Genomic DNA, 11,495 nt, shown 5'->3' on the forward strand with positions numbered 1-11,495 from the left:
AAGGTTACAAAACCTTCTTCTATATTAAATTATCCATTCATTTTGTGGAGTCCATTGTCAATAATCTGAAATTCGCTTGCTTTCAAAACAAATATAAGCATGCCCATCCTCATAAATATTTGGGGAGATTCAACTGCAAGTGTATACATCACAATAAATCAGTATCGTGTAACTTATTTTAATTCTATAATACATGTACTTGAATTATGATATTTAACAATGTGCAGATTATATTGAAATGTTCAGCAAGCCATTATATTTGATGTACAAGTAGTGTGCGCAAAATGTATATGCAAATAAATACTATCTCTACTCAATGATAGGATTGGGTTATCCGGGGTAAAAATAATCGGATTGTAGCGCCTTGAGCGCTTTAGAGAAAAATAAACTAGTCAAAGTGCTTGTTAGTCTCTACATGTACATTTCAGGCATCCTTATGATTATGTATGTTCACGATACACAAACTTTTTCATGATAGCTAGAGTTGATAAAACCGAAATCCAGCATATCGATTGGTCAACGATCAAACCAATAGTCAATCTGTATCCAAGCAGTCTAGTGACCTAACGTGCTCTTCACAAATTTAACCCACGCCCCATCACCTGTCATTTCCTCTGTGAGAGGTATCTCATGATACGATTGGTCATAGATAACAAATCAGCCACTATATTGAACAGTTGAGATACAAAACGTCCTATTCGGGAACTTTGATGACGCCCATACCATGACCCTTTGTCTTATGTATGTGCAAGGAATAGCATTATACAATATGCATACATGGATGTTCGGGTGATAACGTATATTTTCTGCGTTAAATCTAGATGAACCAAAGTGACAAACTGTGAATCTGTTCCATGTAAGTCACACATTAGCTTATCAGTACTTACCTTAAAATATTCAGTATATACTAGCAACGTATCAGCGAAAACGCTTCTTCCATAGAAGATTATTAGGCATGTGCGTAAATTCTTCTTTACTGCCATTGACGTAGATGTTTTGAACAATTTAACCTCACACAATGATATGAGAGGGACAATTTCTTTAAGTATGTCTTACATACAAAGAATACAAACGTGTTAAGAAAATACACACGCCACCAAAAGTCTACAAGAGAAAGTGTAATAAAATTACGTAAAACGTTATATATATGACACGTATTCACTCCTGCTTTCTTTCAACATATACCTTTACAACGCAATTAAACAATCAGGACTTGCTCGTATGACGAGACAGTGTCCTGTAATCTCCGAAACCTACCAGGGATATCAGGCGTGAATAGCCCTAATTAGTCTCGCCACAGCCAGTCAGGCAACCAGCACGGGGTTCCAGGTGTTGAGCAGTGAGGTGGCTCTCGGGCTTAATGAGTTAAACATGGAATACCAAAAACCCCCCAAAAAAACAAAACGTCCACTCGATGATGTTGGAGAACAGCGACAAGGCGCTTCTACTTATCATTGACCACGATTTTTGATACTGGAAACTCCGGATAAGACTTCTTTAAAACTTAATCCTTTTGGGATTTCTAAAGGTATCAACGGAATAGCTGGAGAGGTACAAAACATCAAACACTTGCGTTCAGGATCCATTCTAATTGAATGTAGCAGAAAACAGCAGGCTATCAACCTTTTATCTACGGATATGTTATTGGAGTTCCTGTGACAGTCTCTGCCCATAGAACACTAAATATCAGTACAGGTATAATCAGAGACAGGGATCGACTGTTGGCTGATATGTCTGACTTAGACATTGCTTCTGAAATGAAAGATCAGGGAGTAATATTTGTCAAGCGTTTTACTACCCGCAGAAATAATGAAACTCTTTGCTTTCTCTTCACCGAATCCTCCAAAGTCACTCAAGGTTGGTTACAGCAATATGTCCGTTGACATCTATATCCCAAATCCTTTGAGCTGTTTTAGATGTCAAAATATGGACACGGCGTTAACAACTGTATAAAACCATTAACATGCGGCCACTGCAGTGAAACTACCCATGTTACAGAAGACATCAAGAAGTGCCCAAACTGTACAGGAAATCATTCTTCCTTCTCAAAAGACTGCCCAATTTGGAAATAAACAAATGGAAATTACTAATATCAAATTTACCGAAAATATTAACTTTGTAGATGCCAAAAAATCGTTGAGTCAACAGCACCAAGTGGTTTATATGCATCAGTTGCCAGGACATCTTCGGACACTAACCCACAGGTAAACACCTTATCAGTACCCACCTCCTCAATACATTGTCAGACCGACTTGACGTGGGTTACAACCAACACACCTCAGCCACTCACACCTGAACAGTCTACTAAGACAGTGAACTCTGGAAATAACGTGGTTATCCTACCTGACATTCCATCACAGTCTTCTAATCAAGATTCATCTTCATCTTCATCCGGGGAACATTCATTATCTCAGTCCAACCAACAAACTCGAACTAAAGTCAATTCTAAAAACACTGTTCAAAGTATTCATAAACCAAGAACAGAATCATTGAAAAAAGGTGGCAGACCTCAAAAGTGTTCAGAAAATCCAATCACGATATATAACAAATACGGTTCACTAGAGGACATGGAAGTGTCCGAAAACTCCTATCCCAGGGCACATAGCGTGTCGCCCTCGAAGAAAGTGAGGGGTAGATCCCCTATCAATCCACCTAAAAGATAAGTCAACCTGCTACTATCGTACAGTGGAATTGTAGAGGTCTTAAGATTAATTTTAATAAACTACAGTTATTAGTCCAGGGTCTAACACCATCGTTTTTTTGTCTGCAAGACACGTATCTAAAACAGACGGACAATTTTACTTTGCGCCAGTTTACAGCCTATCATTGTTTTTCCTCTCTAGGTGACAGGGCCACTGGAGGATCTTCTATACTTGTACAGATGGATGTTATTCACACTAACAACTTCGCTCCAAGCTGTGGCAGTACGACTTACTCTCGGTGTTGCATTTACATTATGCTCTCTCTATATTCCACCTTCATCTGCACTTCAACATCTTTAATCACTCTATGATCAACCCCCGAAGCCATGTGTTATTATGGGTGATCTAAATGGTCACAACCAACTTTGGGGCAGCACTAACACTAACACTAAAGGCAAAATACTTGATGTTATTTCCAGTAATGATCTGTGCATATTCAATAATGACTCAAGAACATATCTGCATCCTGCAAGTGGTACTTATTCTTCTCTGGATCTGTCTCTTGCAGATTCTATTTTACTGAATGAATTTGATTGGTCTGTTCATAATGACGTTTGTGGAAGTGATCACCTCCCAACTATTCTCTCAGAACAAACTCCATCTGCTTCTCCATCACACACAAGATGGAACTTTTCGAAGGCTGACTGGTCTTTATTCCGAACTATTTGTAAAACGAAACTGCGACCTGGCTGTTTCAGTGTTATAACCGATCCCATTCAAACCTTTGCTGACATTTTAAATGAAATAGCTGATGAGTGTATACCGAAGTCCTCTACGACTCCACATGTACGAAAACCATGGTTTAATACAGATTGTAGACAAGCTAGAAAAGCGAGGAAAAAGGCAGAAAATTATTTCCGTCGTCACCCAGCTGTCCACAACTTGAATAAATATATAATACTCAATGCGAAGGCACGTCGCACCGTCAAACAAACTAAACGGCAATTTTGGAGGAACTATGTGTCCAAACTTCATTCACGTACACCAATGTCCAAGGTCTGGAACATGGTTCAAAGAATTAAAGGTAAAGGTTCAAAAGCTCTGTTCACCATCTTGAAGATGGAGATAATTTAATTACTGGCACATCTGAAATCGCAAATACAATTGGCGAATCTCTTGCCAAGAATTCATCGTCGTCGAATTATGTCCCTGAGTTTCAGAGATATCAGAAACAACAGGAAAAGACTAAGCTTAATTTCGATTCAAATAACGGCGAAGATTACAATGAAGTGTTTTCATTACATGAGCTCCATACGGCTCTTGAGCAAGCTCATGACACTGCAACAGGTGATGAAAATATACATTACTAGCTACTAAAACACTTACCGTAATCATGTTTGATGACACTTTTGGATCTATTTGACCAAATATGGACGTCTGGCAAATTTCTTCCTTCATGGAGAAATGCCATTGTAGTTCCAATACCAAACCTGGTAAGGATCATACAGATCCGTCGAATTATAGACCAATATCGTTAACTAGCTATGTCAGCAAAACCATGGAACGTACCATTGCTCCTTGGCAATTGGTTAGGCCACAAGCTGACCTAACATTGACTTCATTTAAAAAAATCAGAAACTAATGAATTACAAAATAAACAAGAATATAATCAATTAAAAACTAAATATAGCAATTAGAAACCCTTATTTACAGATGAGTCCAAGGACGGTGGTGCAGTGGGGATTCAGAACAATATCTTCTAGACTACCAGATAACAACTCTATTTTTACAGCTGAAGCAAACGCCATACTAACGGCTCTTAAATATATTCAAAGACGTAAACAATATATAATCTATTCCGACTCTTGGAATATTCTTTCTTGACTTCAGGGCATCCGTGGCGAACCACCTCCTCGTGGTGGGTGCTGGGTAACGCCAAGAGCTTGCCAACACGTCGGTGTGGATCCGGGGGCATATGTGGTCCACCAACCTGTTGGCCGTGGGTTGCGGTGGAGGTGGAGGACGGGGGTCTGGGGTTGAGGGCACTGGGAGCCTGTAACCGCGTTCCCTTTGCTGAACACACCCCTTCGATCCTTACTTCACCTAGACGGGTGGTAGAACTGGCCCGATTCTATCAATCGGCTGGTCATGCCAAGCACTGTGCATGGTAGATATATTATTTGCACATGTCCTTATTTTTTGGGCCTTGGATATTTTGATCTTGTAACATACATTTATTGATTACTATAAATTGCCTAGAGTCCTATGCCAGAAAGCGGTGGCTCATGGGCCAATCTGGCAATATTGACCTCCAAATTCAATATGTGTCCAATTACTTGTCACGGGCAGAACCACCCATTCAATTTAATTTGGTATACAAGTATTGCTATTTGTGTCATAATTGCTGGAGTATAACATCCCTGTATTCCTTGTGTTGGCGTCTTGGAGATCCGGTGCTATTTGACACCGTCCTTGTTGACACTTCATGGTGGGTGGGGAGCAGGGGTGCTGAATACTCTTCCTTTCATGATGTCTTCCCATCTCGCTCTGAAAAAAAAGAGGCGTCTGGTTGAAACAGATTGTACACCTGAAACTATTCCTGTAAATGTCGATTCTTAAACTCGATTTTTAGTGATTGAGTTTAAGGATTTTTTACCGATGAAAATCAATCCCTTCGCAATTTCAAAAGCCTTCTCTGGAATTTGTGGTGAGGTAAAGAACGTTACCCGTCTTTGTAGTGGCTCGCTTTTGGTTGAGTGTGCACGGAGACAGCAATCTCTCAATCTGCTGTCTGTCAAGAACTTTGCCAATATCGAGGTTGCTGTGTCTGTGCACATGACATTGAATTCTTGCCGTGGCATCATACGGGACAACGCCCGTTGTCTCTGTGATATGTCAGAGGAGGATATAGCTCTTGAACTTGAGGACCAAGGAGTTACAGCGGTGAAACGTTTCACTTTCAAGAAAGATGGTAATATCACTCCAACTAATACTTAGCTCTTAACCTTTTCGCGATCTTCTCTTCCACAGTCAATACAAGCAGGGTATGTTAACATCGGGGTGAATGTGTATGTCCCCAATCCACTACGGTGTTATAAGTTTCATCATTTCGCTCATGGGTCTAACTCATGTCGAAACGCTGTGGTGTGTCATCGCTGTGGTGACCATCATGAGGGTGCAGACTGTGAGCATGACATAAAATGCTGACTGTGAAAGCCCACATGCAGCTTCACCCAGGTCCTGTCCCTACCTTGTCTTAGGAGACAGTTCATGATTACTTTTTTCATTAAGAATATGATGTACAAACATGGCTCACTTAATACTATTATTTTCAGAATAACTTTTCACAAGTTGTACCAACTTGTACATACTCAGTTGTTTTACTGCTTTTTGTTGGCAGACCTTTTTCATAATTTAGAAATATTTAAGATAAATTTAAAACATGTTTTTGTCAGGACGTTACAGAAGACAAGCTCTTGCGTGATGATCATTACTTGCTATTCAGCCAAGCAGAGGAAACATTTCTATCTTTATTTCTCTCAGCACTGCATAAGTTTTATATTGCCTTTGAATTTGCACTGAAAACTCTATTTCCGTCAGTATTTAGAGCAGAAAGTCAGAGCTCGGTTATGAAGAGATCGATGACATATACCGAAGAACAGGTGACTTGAGCCAGGGTACAACATGAAGTAAGCCGGCACTGCAAAAAATACATGTGTCCAGATAAGAAGAAACAAACACGCTAAACACACGTGTATGCCGCAAGACAAATGAGATAATCTCGAAAGCAGCAGCCTTGAACCCTGAGAAGAAAAACCTGAAATGTACACTATCAACAGTTGTGTTGATTTTCTGTCTAATATCGGCGTTTTCGTCCGCCTTTGTGCCTCGGCACCAGTTTCCGTTTTTACTTAGAGGTGCACAGACGACGGTGACGATTTCCTTGGTTGACTGTTTGAGTACAAAAACGAGGTAATTGTACCCAACTGGTAGTATTGTAGCCATATCACGACTAAGGCAACCTAATTCACGGTAAAGACAGTTAAAGTTTGACGTAGAAACATGTCGACGAAGGTCAGTAAACAAATCAAAAGGTCCACATACAGAAGTTAAAACTGGGATTTGTCTCTACAAATCGATTTCTGTTACAATATAATACAATATGGTCTCGCCAGAAACTCCAGGTAGATAACCATACACGAGTGACCAAGGGAAGTTACAGCACCATGCTACCTCCATGGGTCCTAGATGGATTTGGTCGTTTATACATGCACAGATGTCATGTGTATTGTTCAAACAATTTCCATGCTGATTCCTGTCTTTGTTGAGTTGGATTGCTGGCTCAAAGGATGATTATCTCTCTGCAGATTTAGAACCATCTGTGATTTAACCCTAATCCTACAATAACCGCATGGACTTGCATATATAAACACATCTGGATGGCAGGACGTTCCTCGCTGATGTCATGATTCTCAACTGAACGATGACCTTATTGAAAAACTGCAATTTGACATTCACATGCACATTTGTTTGTCAGCTCTGATTAATGGTTTCTCAACCTATCCCAAACTAACTGTATCCAATGTATTTCACCTTGACAAAATAGACACAAGATAAAACTTCACCCGGTTATATTCCATGTGTTCACTACACACACAGATTACTAGCCACAATAACAGCACCATAATCGTATTCTGCACATTCAATCATCATGCTACTGACATTGGTCCTCCTGAACTCCTAGCTGTAAAGAGGAATAAGAGGGGGAAGGGGGGTTGTCTCACATGGAAAAAGGAATAAAAGTCAAATTATATAGATACAGTAAGGGCAGATTACTCATTGGCACATTTTGCCAATGGTAGCAGCAATGGTTGCTATTAGAAGAATTCTGTGCATGTTGTTTCTTCTGTTTTCACAGTGGCCCCACGATCCTCAACACCATGGTTCTCCCCACTACCTACCGGACCACGCCAAACAATCAAAGATGTTCAGTCACTACATAGAACAAGTACATGGCTATGGAAGTGGAATTAAGAATGTCATTTGGGACTTAAAAGGTATTTGTATTGTTAGTTTCATCTTCTGTGATAGTTCAGCATAATATTTCTATATATGCTCACCTGTCATTGTCTTTTTATATCAGTCCAGTGGAGTGGTGTTGTTCATCTGTCACGCTGAAGACCCTTCTTCAACTGCGTACAATGTGGGAAGAATGATTCCAGTGTTGCTGAAATATTGTTTGCAGCGGGGCAAAAGACCTGACTCACTCGATTTCTATCACAGTTTTACTACTTATCTAAGGAAACGCTTCTCTAGATAAGAGCAATACCTGCTCGTGGAACGGTTCTGTCGTAAGGTGTATGCCTATCACACTGAAGGCCCCGGTTAGATATCTGGTCGAAGCACTTTGGTTCGGGTCCCGTTCTGGTCCCCATGGACATTTGCGTAGTATCCTTGGAGGACATACTTAAATCCACATTGTCTCAGTTCACACAGCTGTGAAATGGGTACCCGTGAAATACAATTGTGCATACAATGTGAGTGATTAGTTCATTCAGCCTAACAGACAGCGTGGCTGTATACTCCCCAGGGAGTTGAAAAATTATTCGATAGTCGATCATGACCGAGGATAATAATGTACATAGCTGCGTGAGCAGGTAATGTGCCTGGCTATGGGCGCCATATAAGTGGACAATACCGTATACACAGTGTTTAGAATTGTATTTCTTTCCATGTAGGTTTGAGCTGGCCTTCGTGGATGGACAAATCTCACCATGCATGAAAATTCCCCAACCACCTCGATGCTGCTGCTGAATTTGTGTCACTTATGGTCCAGAGTGCTAAAGACTACAGCGGGAGTCAAATCCCTCACATACTGGAACTCATCAATGAACCAGAGATGTCCAATTTTACTGGACTGCAGTCAATTCTTGATTTCCACAGGGTTGTTGCTCAGAAGCTGAAGTCCAGGTTCAGAGTATCATAGCGTTTGTCACAACTTATCTGCCCAGCGGTTTCATGTTTACTTTCCTCAATCTGAGAGAGTTTCTGGACAGGACCGTGATCTTTGTGTTTTCCAGTGAGCAGTATGGCAGTTTTAACTGGTCCATATTTACCAAAGATGGACACGGAAATACAGTGGCCAAATTCTTCAAATTCTGGCACAGCTTTTACTACGATCAGAAGTTTCTCAGGGTTTCAAGTTCATTCACAGGATGGGAGAGATCTATTTCGCCATTAGCTTTGGCCGACCCTCACAAAAAGGAGTTGGTGGTTCTTCTGCACAATTATGGCACTACCTGGCAGAATATAAAGCTTGACTTCCACGGTGGGTGGATCAACCTTATAGTTGGAGAATCAACATGTATCCAATACAAGAATGGAAACACTGAAATGCGTTCCAACGTCCACTTTGACACTACAAAGAACAAGGGAAATCTTGGTCTCCAGAGTCAGGCAACTTGTTTTTATAAATTCAAAACAAATTACAACTTTGATGGTTTACGTACCAACAATGAAAACACCTATTATGGTCAGGACATGGTCATTCTTATCAATAACGGCCATAGCGGGACAACCAACTCCTTACCAAGCTCAGGGTATCATACATCACATCTTCGAGTTGGTGTTAGTCGTAACAAAAATGCCAGTGGTAAACCCCCGTCGTATTCAATGGATATACCCTGCCCTCAACCTTCACATTGTTCGACTCTGACAAGTATGGCAAGTATGGGAGTTTATTTTTATAAAAGAAATAAAAATATAAAAGAATAAAAATAAGAATAAAAGAATATAAGAATCTTAATAAAAAAAAAAAAAAAAAAAGTATGGGAGTTCTGGGTACCAAATGATAGGCTCAAAGCAGATAACACCGTTAGTATGACTTTTGATGGAAATGGTGGTCACGTGTCATCGGTGGCTCTTGTTGTTGGCAAACTTGAATGAAATCTTTTCATGTTTTTTTTTTTTTGTTTTTTTTCTTGGTATGTTGTTCGCAGTGAAACATAAATTGTAGGACCATCCAGAGATGAAGATTTAGCGTATGTGTTGTGCATACTTTTGTTTTACAAACTATCAATATGATAATACCTTTCGGATGGGTCCCTACAGCGCGGAAGCAAACAGATGAGAAATATTTTGTGTATCTTACAAATCAAATATATCCGACTCATAAAACATTTCGAACTTGATGTCGCCTTTGAACAGCGGGCGTTATTCACTGTGCCTGGTATTCTTTTACAAGCGCTTCACTAAGTCAAGTTGTCAAGTATGCTATGAGCAATGCCTTTGCATTTATTTTGTGGTGTACAACACACACACACACACACACACACACACACACACACACACACACACACACACACACACATACATATATATACATACATTCAATCAGATTGTCTATGTGGTTGTATATGTAAGCAATTTCCTAAACATATAACAGCACAAGTACATGAAGACCAACCGAACAAATTTTCATTTTGAGGGAATATTTCTGAGCGTAGATGTAAATAAACCAACAAATGAATCATGTCATGATGTGTCAGGAACGAGACGTCAAATCCAGCTAACTCCCAAACGTACTTCTCGTCACGATATGGCTGAAGTATTCCCGATGTGACGTTAAATATTAAGTCACTCACTCATCCGAACGTACTCACCCAGACGTTGTCATCACAATACATGTTTTATCTGTGTACTGCCAGAATGTCTCTGTCCACGAAGACCGCCATCAGTACTTATATCACATCAGTACATCTCACAGGAACAATTGTCAATCTCTAACGTCTGCCGTAATGTACAGATGTAATTACGTAAACCAAAGTACGCAATGAAATCAGATTGTCATGCAAACTAGTAGCACTCGCCAGTCATGCAGTTTCCATAGAAATGTAAGCATGTGTTACTGAGTGGGTGAGTGAGTTTAGTTCCGCACTCGGCAATGTTCTAGGTGCTGATCTTTAAATAATCGAGCATCGATCTACGTCTCACTACAGATGCATATAAACACATTAACTTCAGTTTAGTCACAGTAATACATGTATATATACCTCTCTTTTTGGAGCTATGAGAAAGAGATTTAAAACATGCTAATCTCGTTCTCCGCACACCAGGGGTGTAACGTATTTAACAGGTATTGTAGGTCTTCACGTTCAGCCTATAAGAACAACTGTTTGTCTCTTCAGTGAGTGAGTGAGTGAGTGAGTGAGTTTAGACCTTAAACCTAGGTAACCTTAGTGCAATGTTGAAGAATGAGAGTGAAGGTTAAGGTAACCTTAATAAAGGTTGCTTTGTGAAAGTAGCCCAACGTCAGCGGGACGGACCACCCGATCCAGTTAGTCGCCTCAACGACAAGCATAGTCGCCTTTCATGGCAAGCATGGGTTACTGAAGACCTAGTCTACCCCGGACCTTCACGGGTCAAATACCAGCGGATCGCCTACTGAACAGGTTGTAGAGCCACTGGGGATGTCTAAAAGCTATACATGGGCATCACAAATAATGATAAACTGAATGAATACTAATTACCATCCTTCTTCCGATGATTTGACACACGTGTCAATTTACACTTGCTTAAAACAGGTATTGTTTTCAGTCTAATATAGCATTTGCAAATTCCAGGTGTGTAATAATTGATACATCGTGTCTGTGAGAACTTCTCAACGAGTCACTGGTTTGAGTCCAGAAACATTTGTAAATTTCAAGTGTATGATAATTAATACATGTATCTGTGAACATCTGACAAGAGAGACTGTTTTCTGTCCAGTAGCATTTCAGTAAAAGTTTCAGGTGCCAAATGTTCGAGGATGTTCTCTTCCCAGGGAGTTTAAACGGAAGGATATGTGTATATTGT

The sequence above is a fragment of the Haliotis asinina genome, chromosome 1, assembly GCF_037392515.1.
Source record: "Haliotis asinina isolate JCU_RB_2024 chromosome 1, JCU_Hal_asi_v2, whole genome shotgun sequence".
Lineage (NCBI taxonomy): Eukaryota > Metazoa > Mollusca > Gastropoda > Lepetellida > Haliotidae > Haliotis > Haliotis asinina.